The sequence below is a fragment of the Pseudophryne corroboree genome, chromosome 4 (assembly GCF_028390025.1).
Source record: "Pseudophryne corroboree isolate aPseCor3 chromosome 4, aPseCor3.hap2, whole genome shotgun sequence".
Classification (NCBI taxonomy): domain Eukaryota; kingdom Metazoa; phylum Chordata; class Amphibia; order Anura; family Myobatrachidae; genus Pseudophryne; species Pseudophryne corroboree.
The window spans coordinates 618814836-618833641 of NC_086447.1; the positions used below are offsets into that span (position 1 = coordinate 618814836).

General features: G+C 45.9%; 1 protein-coding gene across 10 annotated transcripts in view; it reads right to left on the reverse strand.

Annotated features, from left to right (window-relative positions):
- Positions 1-18806, reverse strand: part of ARID1B (AT-rich interaction domain 1B) — an 836140-nt gene that overhangs the window by 570266 nt on the left and 247068 nt on the right. The gene's annotated exons all lie outside the window — the stretch shown is intronic.

Genomic DNA, 18806 nt, shown 5'->3' on the forward strand with positions numbered 1-18806 from the left:
GATTCACAGTCGCTGGATCAAGCAGGTTTGATAACCAACACAAAATGATCCAAAACAGTTTTCAGTCATTTGAAAAATGGATGAACAATAATCATTCAAACCAGTTGTTTGCTCGGCTGGTTTGCATGCTTCTCATGCAGTCTAATGTTTAGGCTTTGGAAATGTAGCTATTTTATAGTCTATCCAAGTGAATAATCAGGACAGAGGTCTTCGTAACGTATATTAGAATAGATACCTTTCATATTATGCACTCTGTGGAGAAAAAAAATGGGAAAATAAAAATATTTTCAAGATTGCCATATTTTAAAATTATTTTCATTTAAAATTGACATCAAAACTGCACATGGATGCAAAGTATCAAAGGTGATAATCTTAGTAATGTGTACAGGACCGAGAAAGAATGAACAATTGAGGGGGTATGACACAACGTAGGTCGACAGTCATTAGGTCGACCACTATTGGTCAACATACATTAGGTCGGCATGGTCATTAGATCGACAGGTCAAAAAGTCGACATGAGTTTTGTTTACTTTTTTTGGTGTCGTTTTCTTCGTAAAGTGATGGGGAACCCCAATTAGTGCACCATGCCCCCTTGCAGCTTCGGGCAAGGTGCCTCGCTCCGCTACCGCTGTGCTTGGCACAGGATAACGTTCCCAATTGTAGTCCACGTGGATCGTAAAGTATGAAAAAGTTCAAAAATTGTCAAAAATTTTGAAAAACTCATGTTGACCTTTTGAACTGTAGACCTAATGACTCTGTTGACCTAGTGACCCTGTCAACCAATAGTGGTCGACCTAAGTGGTGTCGACCTAATGACCGTATCCCAATTGAGGCGACTGTGCGGTTTTGTCATTTGGGACTGCAGCATTTTGTGCAAAACATGTCAGTCACAGAGAATAAGTAACAAAACAGAAAAAAAGCAGATGTCACAAATCTCACAACAGAGATAATCTTAAGTATTCACAGTAACCTCCAAAAAGGATGCTTTACTTCCATCTAGGGGATGCACAATTAAATGTCTTCATAATAAAAAGATTCATTTTTAACAGTTCACTTGCAGACAGCAATCTTAGTGCACTTGGATTAAGGTTAGGTGTCAGTCTCCTGAACGGTCATGCATCAATTTAACCACTGCAAAGCCAGAAAGTTTTCATGATCAGAATAAATTTCACATATGGAATGGGAATGTGCGTGACAAGGCTAATTTAGATGCAATATATGTGACAACTGAACAATCAAAATAACACAAAGACAAAGGGCGGGATGTAATGGGGTGCAAGCTTTTAGATATGTTCCAACTCGCACTTTCTCGCACATTGAGAAGGTGTGAGCTGGCGCAGCAACTCGCAAATGTAATGCAGTGCGAGTTTTTAAGTAAAAAAAAGTGCGAAGTCTGGCAGAAAAAAAAAAAGACCAGAAACCTAGCGGTTAAACTCGCACAATGTAATGCGATTTTCATTACATTGTGCGAGATTGACAGGAGCATGCACAGATCAGTGAGATCTGAGCATGCTCCTGTCAGGAAATTACAGAAAGTGTTAAAAATAAATAAATAAAGACAAGTCACCCCAAAAGCATAACCAGCCCCAGGCTCTTTGAGCCGGTCCTGGTTGCAAAAGTACGGGGAAAAAAATGTGTAGGATTCCTCCGTATTTTAACACCCAGCTCCGGGCTCTTGGACCAGTCTGGTTCCAAAAATTACAGGGGAGAAAAAGATGTAGGGGTCCCCGTATTTTTGGAACCAGCACCGGGCTGCACTAGCCAGTGAGGTAATGCCACAGCTGGGGGACCTTTTATACAGGTCCCTGCAGCCGCAGCATCCCCACCCCAACTAGTCACCCCTGGCCGGGGTTCTCTGGAGAAGTAGGGACCCCTATAACAAAGGGGTCTCCCACTCCTGCCACCCCTGGGCTGTGGGTGGCGGGGCTGATAGTTATTCGCGTAAAAATAATAATTAATACAGTCTTTTATCTGTGGAACTACAGGTTCCAGCAAGCCTCACTCGCATGCTGGTACTTGGAGCCGCGCATCGCTATCGCTATGGGGCATACACACAGAGATCTGCGCTTAAGTTAGAAATTAAGGGGGCAATTCAGAGTTGATCGAGGCAGCGGATTTGTTAGCAGCTGGGCAAAACCATGTGCACTGCAGGTGTGGCAGATATAACATTTGCAGAGAGTATTAGATTTGGATGGGCTATTTTGTTTCTGTGCAGGGTAAATACTGGCTGCTTTATTTTTACACTGCAATTTAGATTTCAGTTTGAACACGATCCACCCAAATCTAACACTCTCTGTACATGTTATATCTGCCCCCCCCCCCCCCCCCCCCTGCAGTGCACATGGTTTTGCCCAACCGCTAACAAATGTGCTATTGCGATCAACTCTGAATTAGGTCCCTAGCACGGATCTCTCAGTGTGTACCCCCCTTTACCCTGTAAAGTATTTCTCCAGATTTTTGGTAATGAAAATAGCGGCTTCAGACAATCAAGATTGCTTCAAAAGCAATCACTACATCTTTAATACATGCACAAGTATTGAAATGAATCGTTTATTAAAATTTAGGGGAATAGATTACATAGGGTTGGTGCTATTTAAAATAATGCAAGGGAAACCTAAGTCTCACCTTTCCCCAACCTAAACCAGTCGGTGCGTTAGTCTAGGCTGGTTTATAATGTACATTATCTGTGTCTGCTACAGTGGCAACGACTTCAAGGCAGGTACCTGCAGGGCTATTGAATCAACTGAGGAGGCTACAAAAACAAACAAACCATGTACAGTACTGCCCCATCTAGAGGCTTCCAATCTCTTCCTGATCCCCTTGGGCTGCAAGGGCTTGGATAATTAACAGTATTTGGATGGCCGGTGAGGCACCTTGCCACATTGTGTATTAATCTTTACCAAATCACAACAATGAAACAAAGTCAGAGAAATGTTTAGTTCAAAAAGTTTTGCTTGGTAATAGCGTGCCAGGATTCCAGATCTTCCCATAACAATCTAGAATCCTGGAAGGCTATTTCCTGCAGGCAGTGCTGTTCTGTTGGTGTATAAAGAGGACAGTTTTGCATCTTATTTATAAAGAGATCATACCTACTGTGCATAAAATAAAATGTATTTTCACTATAAAGAAAAATGTAAGCTCATGAAAGGTACAGTGGGAAAATAGAGAGGTATTCAGGGTATAGTCTACTCAGGCTCGGACTGGGCCACTGGGGAGCCCGTGTACTCACCGGTAGGCCCTGCCGAGTATTAGCTACGCCCTTTTTTGTGTGAGGGTGGGGCTTACAAGAGTCGGACGGACTCGGAGGGGAGGAGAGGTGCGCTGCGTGGTGTGCTCTCCTTCCCAACCACGGGAGGAGGTGATCCTAGGCAGCGGCAGTAACACAGGTTCGGACTGAGGGGAGGAGAGGCACGCGCTGTGCTTTTCTACTCCACCCTCAGATAAAGCAGCAGGCAGCAGGGCCCGGGCAGCGGCGGTGGCTGTGTGAGGCAGAGTCAGAGGCCTCAGACACAGGAGCGGCGGCGGTAAGTAGCACTGTGGGGCATTATCTGTATATCTGGCACTGCTGGGGGCATCTTTGTATCTGGCACTGAAGGGCAACCATGTATCTGGCACTGCTGGGGGCATCCATGTATCTGGCACTGCTGGGGGCATCCATGTATCTGGCACTGCTGGGGGCATCCATGTATCTGGCACTGCTGGGGGCATCCATGTATCTGGCACTGCTGGGGGCATCCGTGTATCTGGCACTGCTGGGGGCATCCGTGTATCTGGCACTGCTGGGGGCATCCGTGTATCTGGCACTGCTGGGGGCATCCGTGTATCTGGCACTGCTGGGGGCATCCGTGTATCTGGCACTACTGGGGGGCATCCGTGTATCTGGCACTACTGGGGGGCATCCGTGTATCTGGCATTACTAGGGGCATCCGTGTATCTGGCATTACTAGGGGCATCCGTGTATCTGGCATTACTAGGGGCATCCGTGTATCTGGCACTACTGGGGTTATTATGTGTATCTGGCACTACTGGGGTCATTATGTGCATCTGGCACTCTACTGGGGTCATTATTTGTATCTACTGTTCTCTCCCGGTATAACCCAGGCGCGTATACTACTGTTCTCTCCAGGTGAACCCAGGCGCGTATACTACTGTTCTCTCCCGGTATAACCCATGCGCATATACTACTGTTCTCTCCAGGTGTAACCCAGGCACATATACAACAGCCGAAAGTGGGCAGCGAGGTAGAGCTCTTTTTTTGTTATATACTGTGCTAGGTGGCGCTTATAATGGTTGGCGCCTATAATGGCTGATCATGTGGACACACCCCTTCCAGCATATGGTAATGACCCTTAGTGGGCCCCTGTGATTGCATTTCCTTGGTGGGCCCTTCATGCCCCAGTCCAACACTGAGTCTACTGGATCAGTTGATACTTTTCTAGGTATAGCAATACTTTACATAGTATTGCTTGACTGCCTTTTGTGAAGCCAACGAACAAATCATTTGTGTTTTCTAATTCTGTGGTGATTTTATATACGGCCAACATATTCTTACACAACCTGGTTTATTTCTACCGATTCCTTTAAGTTATAAAGCTTAATGAATGTTGTGCAATAAAATGTAGAACACACAGTGGTAGAGGCTCATTAACATACTATACAATATGTCATTAGTGCACTTCACATGTAGTAATAACTGGATTTTGTACTTACCGTTAAATCCTTTTCTCTGAGTCCATCTTGGGGACACTGGACCATGGGATTGCAGCCTGACCGTAGGAGTTGGCACTTAATTAGACTAGTATAACTTTAAGCACACAGATCCTCCCATCTGGGCTCCTCTGTAACCCATGGTCTTCAATACATCAAAAGTAACCCAAACCGAGGGTTGACCATATAGTGTAACTTACAAAACAACAACCAACCCAGAAACACAAAACTGAGTGTAACGGTGGGAATGCAGTGTCGCCCGGATGGACACAGACAAAAGGAATTAACGGTAAGTACAAAAATCCAGTTTTCTCTTTCATCCAAACTGGGAAAAATGGACCATGGGATGTACAAAACCCACCCCTAGGAGAGGATATGCTCAGAAAAATCTGAACGGAAGACTTTCCAACCAAAACTAGCAATCTTGGGTGCTAGTACCAGAAATCAAGAAAGTAGTGAACCTGTTGATGAACAGAGAGAGTCATTAGCATAGCGGATCCCACAAAAAAAGTACCATCTTTCAAAGAGGGAGCCAAATATAAATGGAAAACAACTCCTTTAAAGTACTGGGCTGCCTAATGAAAATAGCCCAGCTTCCATGGGTACTTAAAAAAACACTGAAGGGCAATTCTCTGTGATGCACGGGACAGCTACACAAATTCCTTCTCCAAAATACCAAGATTTTAGTGGGTCTTAAGTAGGGATGAGTGGGTTCAGTTCCCTGAGAATCAAACCTCCACGAACTTCACGTCCCGAGTCCAGATCCGAGCCCGGCTCGAGATTTATCACCAGACTCAGAAACCAGAACGAGGCAAAATGTCATCATTACGCTGTCGGATTCTCGCAGGTTTTGGATTCCATATAAGAAGCCGCGCGTCGCCGCCATTTCCACTCCAGTCCTGGAGAGTGTAGCGAGAGGACGTCTCTTTCCTCAGTGTCTGCATGTGCGGGAAAGTGGTGTGACAACCTGCTCTGTCTTATGTGTCATTCCAGTGCTGTGTTGTGCTGCATCAGTCCAGTCACAGCGGTGGTGTCCTCTGCTGCCATGTATCCAGTGCTGCTGTATTAGTCCAGTCCATTGCAGTGGTGCTGTGTTGTGCTGCATCAGTCCAGTGGTGGTGACCCTGTGCTGCCGTATAAGTCCAGCGGTACTGCCGTATAAGTCCAGCAGTACTGCCGTACAAGTCCAGTGATACTGCCTGTGACCCTTGGCTAATGTTAATGGTTAATGGCGGCCACGGCAAATAACGGGTTAACCCGTAAGTGCCCGGCGCCATTTTTAGGTCAATAGGCACTTGGCGCCACTGTTAAATGTACTTACGGCGCCAGACGTGGACTTTTTAAAAATATGTTTAATGATGTGTTTTAACATGTCCTATGTAGTGCTCTGTGCACAGTTGTAGGATTGCATTTTTAAACGTATTTATATTTAAGATGTGTCACATGTATTTTAAAGGCAAAAATGCACTTACTTTATGTGACTGAATAAGGGTCCTCTATCTTCTGTGACTAGAAAATGGGATGCTAATTGCCTTCTCCTAGCAGATCAGGTGAATGACAAAACCTTTTTGATGTTGGACAGTGCCCGGCAGGTAATGGCTGAGAGTGTGAGTTCCTTCGACAAAGACGTTAATCACGGGGGATTTTCTTATCCTATATGTAAAGTCAAGTGTCAGATTGGAATTGGAACCTGTATTTATTATGTAGCTGGTTTGATTGATATACGAATCCTGAATGGTATATGCAGGAAGGATGAGGAACCTTTGTTTGAGAAATCAAATACAATCCGTATTATGAAGCTATGTGATAAATGTATCAAAAGCGAATTGTGAACTACCAGGAGGTAAGAAAGCTATGTGATAAATGTATCAAAAGCGAATTGTGAACTACCAGGAGGTAAGACATAAATACCAAACTTTGTGTGCGACAGGAAGGAGGAAATTGCTTCATGCACTTATAACTTTTTAAAATGTAATTTATTTATTAATATTTTGTAAAGTATCCTGACTGGACGGAAAGGACTCAGGAAGGGGGGGAATGGGGGAACTACCCTGAGACGCATTGTGGCCTGTGAGCTTCAGTAGTGTATTATACCATTTTCACTCTGCTATAACATCTTGTTGTATGGCTGAATCTTTTTGAAGGCTCTACTGGGCAAATAAAACATCTTCTGCCTCAAGATGACCGCTTCATCTTGTAACCTGCAGGGCTAGGTGAAACCTAGCTCTCCGTTTTCCGGCTGTCCAGGGTACACCCAGCGTCTCCAAGCTCCGCCTTCCGCCTGCTACCTTGCTGTGCTTTGGCAAGTGACGATTGAAGGATTCGTCAACACCACACAGGGGTGGAAAGACAGCATGTCAACCAATACAGAGCAGAACCGTGGTTCCAGACACCATGGCATATAGGAGTCTGGTGGTGGCAGTGTAGTACCTGCCCACTGCGCAGTGGGTGGAGTCAGTAACAGGCTGTTACTGACGGTAAGTGGGAATCCCCTATGTGGCCAGGTCCCCTGTGACTTAAATCTCCATTCTGTGAATGGGGACGGGATGTAAAGTGGTGAGGGCTCTCGTACGGGACCGTCCGGTCACACTGCCGCGTAAGTCCAGTGGGGCTGCCGCGTAAGTCCATTGGGGCTGTCGCGTAGGTCCAGTGGGGCTGCCGCGTAGGTCCAGTGGGGCTGCCGCGTAGGTCCAGTGGGGCTGCCCGTAGGTCCAGTGGGGCTGCCCGTAGGTCCAGTGGGGCTGCCGCGTAGGTCCAGCGGGGCTGCCGCGTAGGTCCAGCGGGGCTGCCGCGTAGGTCCAGCGGTGCTGCCGCATAAATCCAGCGGTGCTGCCGCATAAGTCCAGCGGTGCTGCCGCATAAGTCCAGAGATACTGCCTGTGACCCTTGGCTAATGTTAATGGCGGCAACACGACATGTAACTGGTTAACCAGTCCAGTGGTACTGCCGTATAAGTCCAGTGATACTGCCGCGTAAGTCCAGTGGTCCTGTCCTGTGCTGTATATTATTTACTCCAAATAAAAAGGTTATTAATATTTAATCCAAATTATTTTTACAAGGTTTGCCCTGTGTGGTGTAGGGGTACGCTCTCCTGTGCCGCATATTGTGTTATATAACTCCAGAGAAATAATGGACAACAAAAATTTGTAGGAGAAAATCAGGAAAGATCAAGAACCACTTCCTCCTAGTGCTGAAACTGCTGCCACTAGTCATGGCATAGACGATGAAATGCCATCAACGTCATCTGCCAAGGCCAATGCCCAATGTCATAGTAGAGGGCATGTAAAAAACAAAAAAGCCAAAGTTCAGTAAAATAACACCCAAAAATTATTTTTAAATGGTCTGATGAGAAACGTAAACTTGCCAATATGCAATTTACGACATGGAGTGGCAAGTAACGGCTAAGGCCCTGGCCTATGTTCATAACCAGTGGTTCAGCTTCACATGACGATAGAAGCCCTCATCTTCCCACTAGAAAAATTATGAGTTAAGCTGGCAAAAGCACAGCAAAGAACTGTGTTGCGATGCCTGATCTTCCAAACACTGGACGGGAAGAGGTGGCTCCTTCCACCATTTGCATGCCCTCTGCAAGTGCTGGAAGGAGCACCCACAGTCCAGTTTCTGATATTCAAATTGAAGATGTCACTGTTGAAGTACACCAGGATGAGGATATGGGTATTGCTGGCGATGAGAAGAAAGATGATGAGGAGGATTCTGATAGTGATGTGGTTTGTTTAAATCAGGGACCGGGGGAGACAGTTGTTGTCTTTGGGATGAATAAGCCTATTGTCATGCCTGGGCAAAATACCAAAAAAGTCACCTCTTCGGTGTTGAATTATTTCTCCACAAATCCGGACAACAGGTGTCAAGCCATGTGTTGCCTTTGTCAATCCGTAATAAGTAGGGGTAAGGACGTTAACCAGCTAGGAACATCCTCCCTTACACGTCACCTGCAGCGCATTCATCAGAAGTCATTGTCAAGTTTAGAAACTTTGGGTAACAGCGAAAGCAGTCCACTGACACCTAAGTCCCTTCTTCCTCTTGTACCCATTCTCCTGCAAGCCACACCACCAACTCCCTCAACGTCAATTTCCTCCTCAGTCAGGAACGTCAGTAGCCCTGCAGGCCATGTAACTGGCATGACTGACGAGTCCTCTCCTAACCGGGATTGCTCCGGAGGATCCATGAGTGGTACGCCTACTGCTGTTGATGCTGATACTGCTGTTGTTGCTGCTGTGAGTTGTCAGCCCAGAGGGGAAGTCGGAAGACTGCTTGTACTGCTTCAACTAAGCAACTGACTGTCCAACAGTCCTTTGTGAGGAAGATGAAATATGACAGCAGTCATCCGGTTGTAAAGCGGATAACTGAGGCCTTGACAGCTATGTTGGTGTTAGACATGCATCCGGTATTCGCCATTGGTGCAGTGGGATTTATACAATTTATGGAGGTAGTGTGTGCCCAGTACCAAATCCCATCTAGATTCCACTTCACTAGGAAATCGATTCCCAGACTGTACAGGGACATTAAGAAATGTGTCCTCAGTGTCCTGAAAAATGCGGCTGTACCCAGTGTCCACTTAACCACGGACATGTGGACAAGTGGAGCAGGGCAAACTAATGACGTGACTGTGATAGCCCACTGGGTAGATGTATTGCCTCCCGCAGAAACACCAGCAGCGGCACCAGTAGCAGCAAAAGTGAGCTCGTTCCTAGGCAGACTACGCTGTGTATCACTGGTTTCCTTAAGAGGCACACCGCTGACAACCTCTTACGGAAACTGAGGGACATCATCGCACAATGGCTTACCCCACTTAGACTCTCCTGGGCATTTGTGATATTGGACAACGCCGCCAATATTGTGCGTGCATTACACCTGGGCAAATTCCAGCACATACCATGTTTTGCACATATAATTAATTTGGTGGAGCAGAATTTTTTTAAAAATGACGGGCATGCAGGAGATGCTGTCAGTGACCCGAAATATTGCAGGCCACTTTTGGCATTCAGCTACCGCATGCCAAAGACTAGAGCGCCAGCAAACACTCCTGAATCTGCACTGCCATCGCCTGAAGCAAGAAGTGGTAACGAGGTGGAATTCAACACTCTTTATGCTTCAGAGGATGGAGGAGCAGCCAAAGGCCAAAATCAGATCACTACATGTTGGCCACCGTGCTCAATCCTAAATTTAAAGCTTACGTTGTATCTCTCTTTCCGGCAGACACAATTGTGCAGAGGTTCAAAGACCTGCTGGTGAGACAACTGTCAACTCAATCGGAACGTGACCTGTCAACAGCTCCTCCTTTATTATCTCCATCAACTGTGGCTGCGAGGAAAAGGATAACATATCCGAGCCCACCCGCTGGCGGTGATGCAGGGCAGTCAGGAGCAAGTGCTGACATCTGGACCAGACTTTAGGACCTGCCAACAATTACTGACATGTCCACTGTCACTGCATATGATGCTGTCACCATTGAAATAATGGTGGAATATTATATGGGTGACAGCATCCAAGTAGGCATGTCAGACAGTCCGTGGCAGGAAAAAGAGGCAATTTGGAGGCCCTTGCACAAACTGGCTTTATTTTACCTAAGTTGCCCCCCCCCCCACAGTGTGTACTCTGAAAGAGTGTTTAGTGCAGCCAGTCACCTTGTCAGCAATCGTCGTTGAAGGTTACTTCCACAAAATGTGGAGATGATGATGTTCATCAAAATGAATTATAAATTTCTCCGGGAAGACATTTATCAGCAATTGCCTCCAGAAAGTACACAGGGACCTGTGATGGTGGATTCCAGTGGGGACAAATTAATACTCTTTGAGGAGGAGGATGATGAAAACACTGAAAGGGGTGAGGAATCGAAGGGTGAGGAATCGGAGGATGAGGACGACATCTTGCCTCTGTAAAGCCAGTTGGTGCAAGGAGAGATGAATTACTTCTTTTTTTTGGTGGTGGGATTAATTGCTCTTTTTTGTGGGAGCCCAAACAAACCAATCATTTCAGCCACAGTTGTGTGGTAGACCCTGTCGCTGAAATTATTGGTTTGTTAACGTGTGCATGTCCTGTTTATACAACATAAGTGTGGGTGGGAGGGCTCAAGGACAATTCCATTTTGCACCTCTCTTTTTTCTTTGAATTATGTGCTGTTTGGGGCCTAGTTTTTAAAAGTGCCATTCCGGTCTGCCACTGCAGTGCCACTCCTAGATGGGCCACGTGTTTGTGCTGCCCACATTGGTCGCTTAGCTTAGGCATCCAGCGACCTCGGTGCAACCTTTTGGCCTAAAAACAATATTGTGAGGTATTCAGTGTCAAAGTCGAAAAATATTGTAATGCATACACCATGTACTTACCCCATACACATGCCCGCTGCGCGTGCACTTGTACCGCCGTGCGTGCACATATCCGCAATTTGCGTATGATCGCTCCCGCGTTCCTGCGTGTGGTATGGGTATTTACGGCGGGGGTTGTGAGCGCATAGAGGGTTATCAGAACATTACATATTTAACCCAAATAGTGCACATTTTACACATAGCCACCCCGCACCACATCAACAAGTATCAACAGTTTAAATGATTCCAGGGCTAAGGGATTCGCCTTTGCATGATAGGAAGGGACAGACTAAGGTTAGAAGGTGATGTCTAGTATCCAGCTGTAGGGTATTTTAAGGGTAACATTTCCTCATTTCCCTGCTAGGGTTTAAAGCGTATGTAACTATATAAGGTTTAAGATTGTATTGATAAGGTGTACGCACTGCGGGTACTTTATACCGTCAGCGCTACTTAAGGTTTAAAGTATAACATCATTGCAGTGCTTTGATGAATAAAGGTTTAAAGTATAATCATATCATTACATTGTATTACTAATAAGGTTTAAAGGTTATCAATTGAGTGTGCGCGCGCTGTGTGTACTTTGTACCCCCAGTGCGGCGTTTGTACGCTAAGACCGTACAACTTACGGAACTCCGTACGCAAATAGCGTGCAAAGTGCGTAGCATGTATATTCAGTCTAGCGGCCATAGCGGCTCCAAGGTATCAGTGTATCTAGAGGTATAGCTTTATGGTTTAAGATAATATCGACATTATCAATTGGGTGCATCGTCCGGTTTTTCCTCATACCCACAACCTAGCAGGTTAAAGCAGACTTCATCTATCAGCAAAGGGCGGAAAGGTGTCTAGGTATCCTACGTAAGCCTTTTCCTAGTTGTAGAGTACACTGATAAACCCTACCTCAATTGCTGATATGATGGCATCTGCTCTGCATGGTTTGTAGGGATGCTGGTGGGATCCGTAAGGTAAGAACGCAAAGCTATTTTTAAAGTCTGTAAATTTCTTTTTGGCGCCAATTGCGCACACAACACACGCATACACCTGTATTTTGTACTTTGCATATCTGCTCGCATTGTTGCCATAAGTAGCGATTACTAGATTCATTTAGACCTGTACTGAAAAATTTGTTGCTATTTAGTTAAAATATAGTTAATATTTAAGGAAGTAAGTGTAAGACGCACACGCAGCCTGGCCTAGTTGTAAAGGTTTATACAGAAGAAACTGTGTGTGGTGTTAAGTGAGCGATTATAGTTAATATCGCTTACATTTATAGAAGTGTGGGATTTGTACTACTGAGGACGTACGGTCTTTATACACGTGTCTCAGACAAAGTACGGGACTGCGTACGCTACGTAAAGACATACGCACGTGGCGTGTTCACGCAACAAGCGTAAAGGTACGACCGCTAAGTACAAATTACACAATAGCATTGTTTACTTTAGGCGCGAGACGGTAGCCACGCGATAACAGCACAAATTGCTCAGTGTCCAAAATTTAGTTTAAATAAAACCTTTTTTACTGTATTACCTCTGGTACTAAGGCTGTTTTATCTGAATGAAAGTTAATTTTCTGTACAGAAAAAAACCAAAGTGTATTTGAGTGAACGAGCGTGAGTGTGCAAACAATAAAGGTTTTGTGGACCCAGGGAATTCGGGATCCCGTAGGAGACCACACCAGGTGAGTGGACACTTGGTGGCGTGAGAGTGGCTTGCTCACGTTAACATTGATTAAAGTACAAAAGGAGCAAAGTAGTAGATATCGCAGACCTAAGGTCAGCGAAGGTTTAGAGTACCGCAGACCAAAGGTCAGCGAGGTTTTTGTTTAGATACCGCAGCCCAGTGGGTTAGCGAAGAACCCATATAGGCCCGTTCAGATACGCTCCGGCTGAGGTTTCGGAGCCTGAAAAACTATTCCATTGGTCGTTCGGCGGATAAGTAACAGTTACCAATACGCTGTGCGATTGGAACGCGCGTTCGTGGGTGCAATACTTAGCGCAACGTGGTACCCTTTTACGAGCTTTGCGTAAAAACGCGGGATCATAAAATAAAAATTGTTTTAAGGGAGTTTCGCTGGTCACTCAGGAAATCTCCAACAACCAATATTTACTGGAAAGTGTAAGTCACTCCCAGATACTTTCAGTGAATAGAGGTTACACAGGGGCCCTAGGTTGGGTACATTGCCTGCACTATCAACAGTGTATGGTAGTATTGGCCAACGTGGGCGTGAGTGGGTGAGAGCACTCGTTGAACTTTCACCGTTGCCTTATATTGAGTATTTTGGGTTTTTTTTGTAGGAATTAGCTGAGAAGGCAATACCTGCAAAATATGGGGGCCAGTTGCTCAAGTAAGGGATGATCAACCAGGGTTCAGGTTGATATTCCGCGGCCCAATGGGTCGGTGAGGTACATAATGTGTGAGAAGTATGGATCACACACAGAGGTTTTATGCAATGAATGGGAACGTATGACTGCGGAAGATAGGGAACCATTCCCTAAGGTAGGCAGTTTTGAACCAGAGGTGTTGCAGAATTTAAGGTTTAGGATATGTCTGATAAAATCCCGAAAACAAAGGGTCAGACACACAAACTGTTTACATTTATGGCAGCAAGAGGGCGATATGCAGAGGGAACTAGCTCACGCAGCCAGTTCCAAACCTAGCAGGAAACTGATGGCAACCGCACCACCACCACCGTATATTACAGGGGAGAAAGTGGCTACAGACAATGGCATACTGATATATGATAAGAGTGAACTTGATAAATGTATTAATGCCAACTCGTGCAAGTTGTATCCCATTTTAAACTTCCCTCAGTACTGCGAGCAGGAAGATGAGCCCAGCACGATATCGACACTCTCTCTAGCAGCCACCATACAAGACACCCAAGTGGGCACGGCCCAACCAGTAAGAGCAGTAGCAAAGGCCCCTAGCGGAGGGACAGGTGAGGTCGTGTCCACAGGTAACTACGGTACCGTACATTATGCAGAGACAATAGCACCTCAGATTGTAGAGTCAACACAAAATGATGTAATTGAACTAAATCCTGTCAGGGTGATCGCAGTCCCCAATGGGAAGACTGACGCTCAGGGAATCACTCCCATCAGGTACATTGCTATGCATTGCCCTTGGTCACGGACAGAATTGAGGACAATTATGTCTGAATTTCACGATCCCAGAAAGGATCTAGCCGCATGTCAGAGGTTTATTAGAGAATTAGGTAACGCCACCGAACCCACAAACAAAGATTGGCGAACAGTGCTACGGGCATGTTTACCCTCCAATATTGACCCCGTGAAGTTCATTACTAATTGTAAATTGGACGTAGAAGTACCTCTCACTGATGAATACACTCAGGAGAATGTACGACAGATCAATCTACAATTAGGAGTATATTTCCCTACCGTTGTCAAATGGAATCAAATCTTTTCCATAAGACAAAAAGAAGGTGAAACTGCTTCTGAATATTTCCATCGAGCACTGCAAGAAATGGCTAGATACACTGGGGTCGAGGACATTAAGGAAAATGTACATCATAGAGAGGTAGCTGTGTCAGTATTAATGGACTGTTTAAAAGAAACATTGAGAACAAGGGTACAAACCACTCAACCTAACTGGAGAGGTATCTCGGTGGCTGCACTAAGAGAGTTCGCTATGGAGCACGATCGGAACATCATTAAGCACAGGGGGATAAGCTGATGACAGTAAGTATAAGTGCCCTTACAACCAAACCACATCAGCCAAAACCCCAGACCCCTGATGGTAAGTCGTATGTAGTAAAATGTTATAACTGCCAGAGGGAAGGACATTACGCACGGAACTGTAATTTTAAAGGCACACATAAGGTATATCGACCCCCTAGACCAGAACATGAACCACATTATGATACACGTAATTGGGATCAGGGATCGCATGGGAGGAGTTATGAGCCACATGCAGGGGAAACAAGGAGGTACCCACCTAGGAGGGACTGGCAGACCTCTGAAAATTCTCAGCTACCCCCCTCACATATTGTAGCTGCCAGCGCGCTGCGGGAGGGTAACAACATACAATAGGGGTTAGGCCACACCTGTAGTCTGCAGCCAGTGAAGTTGATTGCTAGCCTTGGTAGTGAACCTGAGGTCACAGTTGATGTAGCTGGTAGATCACTACCTTTTCTTGTAGATACAGGGGCGGCCAGGTCAGTGTTAAATTCAACGGTAGGTATGAAAACCACGGGTAAAACAATTTCAGCAATGGGGGTAACAGGAATAGTGCAACACTACCCTTTAAGTAGACCAGCGGAGATTACGATAGGGCCTTTGCAGACCAAGCATTCCTTTTTGCTAGCTGCATCGGCTCCAACTAATTTACTTGGGAGAGATTTATTGTGTAAGATGAGGTGTGTCATATATTGTACTCCTGAGGGTGTCTTCTTAGATATACCCGAGAATCACGTTCAGGAAGTGCAGGATATGTTAGACACCCCACAAAGGTTAATGTCACACTCTGCTGTTATAGACAGGTGTCCATCCAAGGTAGAGGAAATGATCTCCAAGATACCGGAATCCCTCTGGACCAAAGATGGACAAGACACTGGATTGATGGCGAATGTAGCTCCTGTAGTAGTGCAAGTAAAAAATGGTAGGATAGCTCCAAAAATCCCACAGTATCCTCTGAAACCAGAGGTGGAATTAGGAGTGTACCCAGTCATAGAGCGCTTGCTACAACAGGGCATCCTAGTTAGGACGTCCAGCACTGCCAATAGTCCCATCTTCCCTGTGAAAAAGAGTGGGGGGAGGGGTTACAGGCTAGTGCAGGATCTAAGGGGAATAAACAAGATAGTTGAGAGCCAATTCCCCGTAGTGCCAAATCCAGCTGTCATCCTCATGCAAATTCCCCCTACTGCGAAATTTTTCACTGTCATTGACTTCTGTTCTGCTTTCTTTTCGGTCCCTCTGCACCCTGACAGCCAATACCTGTTTGCATTCACATACAGGGGAGTACAGTACACATGGACTCCCTACCCCAAGGTTTCATTGACAGCCCAAGTATTTTCTCCCAGACTTTGCATGACTGTTTACAATCCTTTCAACCTGAGAGCGGATCAGTATTAATACAGTATGTAGATGACACACTGCTGTGTTCAGATTCACTCGAGTCGTCCTTGAAAGACACGAAACAGCTTCTGTTTCACCTTTCTAACACGGGACACAAGGTTTCAAAGGATAAGTTGCAGCTGTGCCAGACCAAGGTAAAATATTTGGGACATTGCTTGACACAAGGACTTAGACACCTCACCGCTGATAGAATACAGGCGATTCGCGACATGACTCTGCCACAAACCCAGCAGCAGATCCGCACTTTTCTTGGAATGTGTGGGTACTGCCGAAACTGGATCCCAGGGTTCTCCTTACTGGCTTTACCTTTGCAGGAAATGGTCTCCTCGAACAAACCAGATCGGATCTCTCACACAGATGAGTCCGAACTGGCATTTGAGAGACTTAAACAATGCCTATCACAGGCACCTGCATTAGGCATGCCAGATTATGGGAAACCCTTTCAATTGTACGTACCGGCAGGTGTCCTAACCCAGAGACATGGTGATGCCAGCAGGCCGGTACCTTACTACAGTGCACAGTTGGACACCGTAGCGCGGTCTCTCCCCACATGCTTGCGAAGTGTTGCAGCGATAGTTTTGCTAGTGAGTAAAAGCGAAGACGTAGTGTTAGGACACAACCTGACCATCCATACACCTCATGCAGTGTCAGCCTTACTGAACTCTGCCCAAACCAGACATGTCTCATCAGCACGGTTTACAAGGTGGGAATTAGCACTAATGGCCCCTGTAAACATCGCCATAAAGAGATGCAGCGCACTAAATCCTGCAACTTATCTCCCAGGTGTGCCTGGACAGGCACAAAGGGTGGAGGATGAGAGTGATGGTGAAGGAGGATTTAGTATAGACACTGACACACATGATTGTATGGAATATCTGAACCAAACTTTCACTGCAAGACCCGACATTAGTGACAACCCACTGGTAGGCGTAGATTTAACTTTTTACACTGACGGTAGTTGCCACAGACAAACGGACTCGGGAGACTTGTGTACTGGATACGCAGTCGTAGATGACAGAGGTATCATAGAAGCTGAGCACCTGGGCCCACCGCACTCAGCACAAGTTGCTGAGCTGGTCGTCCTAACCAGAGCGTGTGAATTGGCTAAGGGTAAGTCAGCCAATATATATACAGATTCTAGGTATGCCTTTGGAGTAGTGCATGATTTCGGGGCCCTATGGCGCCTCAGAAATTTCATGACGGCAGCTGGCACACCTGTAGCGCATGCATCCCACATAAAAAGGCTTCTAACAGCGATACGGGAACCTGACAGAGTGGCTGTTATCAAGTGCAAAGCCCACACTTACAGTCAAGACCCAGTGTCACTTGGTAACAGCCGGGCAGATGAAGCGGCTAAATCAGCAGCCAGCACCCCCATACAAACAGATATCACATCACTGATGATATTCAACACCGTCAATACACAAAAATTAAGTGAAATGCAAAATTTGTGTTCTCCACAGGAAAAGGTAGTCTGGAGGTTAAAGGGGTATGGCCAGGAGTCCTCAGGACTCTGGACAGATGGACAGGTTAAGCCAGTAGCCCCCAGAGCATATCTTCCAAGCATAGCTGAGGCAGCACACGGTCTGACTCATCTGGGCAAAGAGGGTATGTGGAAGCTGGTGAGAGCCTACTGGTGTGCGCCAGGATTCTCTTCTCATGCGGGTAAGAGAGCAATGACATGTCTTATCTGCTTGAGGAAGAATATTGGAAAGTCAATACCAACAAAACCATCCCATATCCCGCCAACAGACGGCCCTTTTCAGGCAATACAGATTGATTTCATACAGTTACCACCTTGCAGAAATTTAAAATATGTGTTAGTCTGTATTGATGTGTTTTCCAATTGGGTAGAAGCATTCCCCGCTGCCACAAATACTGCTACGTTCACTGCAAAGAAAATTGTGCAGGAATTTGTGTGCAGATATGGTATCCCTAGGATAATTGAAAGCGATAGGGGTACCCATTTTACAGGTGAAGTCTTTCAGGTTATGTGCAAACTAATGGGAATTAATAGCAAGCTGCATACTCCGTACCGCCCACAGGCGAGTGCGAAGGTGGAAAGAGTAAACAGCACTATTAAAAACAAGTTGAGCAAAGTGATGGCTGAAACTGGATTGTTGTGGCCAGAAGCTTTGCCACTTGTATAGTACAGCATCAGAACCACTCCCAGGTCCCCCCTTAACCTATCACCCTTTGAGATTCTTTTTGGTCGACAACCCCATGTAATGATTGACCCCCAGGATGATTTGAAATGCAATAATGAGGTGACTGTAAAATATTTGGTTAAGATGAGCCAGCAGCTGAGGAATCAAAACAGAAATCTAAAGCTGGTGATTCCTGACCTACCGAACAGTAATTGTCATGACATTGAACCTGGGGATTATGTAATGATTCAAAATTTTCTACGCTCAGGTTGCCTCATTGACAGGTGGGAAGGACCGTACCAAGTCTTACTAACCAGCACGACAGCATTAAAGGTTGCCGAAAGAGAGACTTGGGTCCACTCTTCCCACTGTAAGAAGGTCGCTGACCCAGAGAGAGCCCGTGACAAAGAACAGAGTGTAGAGAACATCGTATCACTGGAGTGTCTGTCCCGGGAAGGTTGAGAGGCAGGACTGTTGTCACGGCACCTGAGCACGGAGAACAACAAGACCAGAGGCGGTTGTCGCACCAATTTTTCTTTC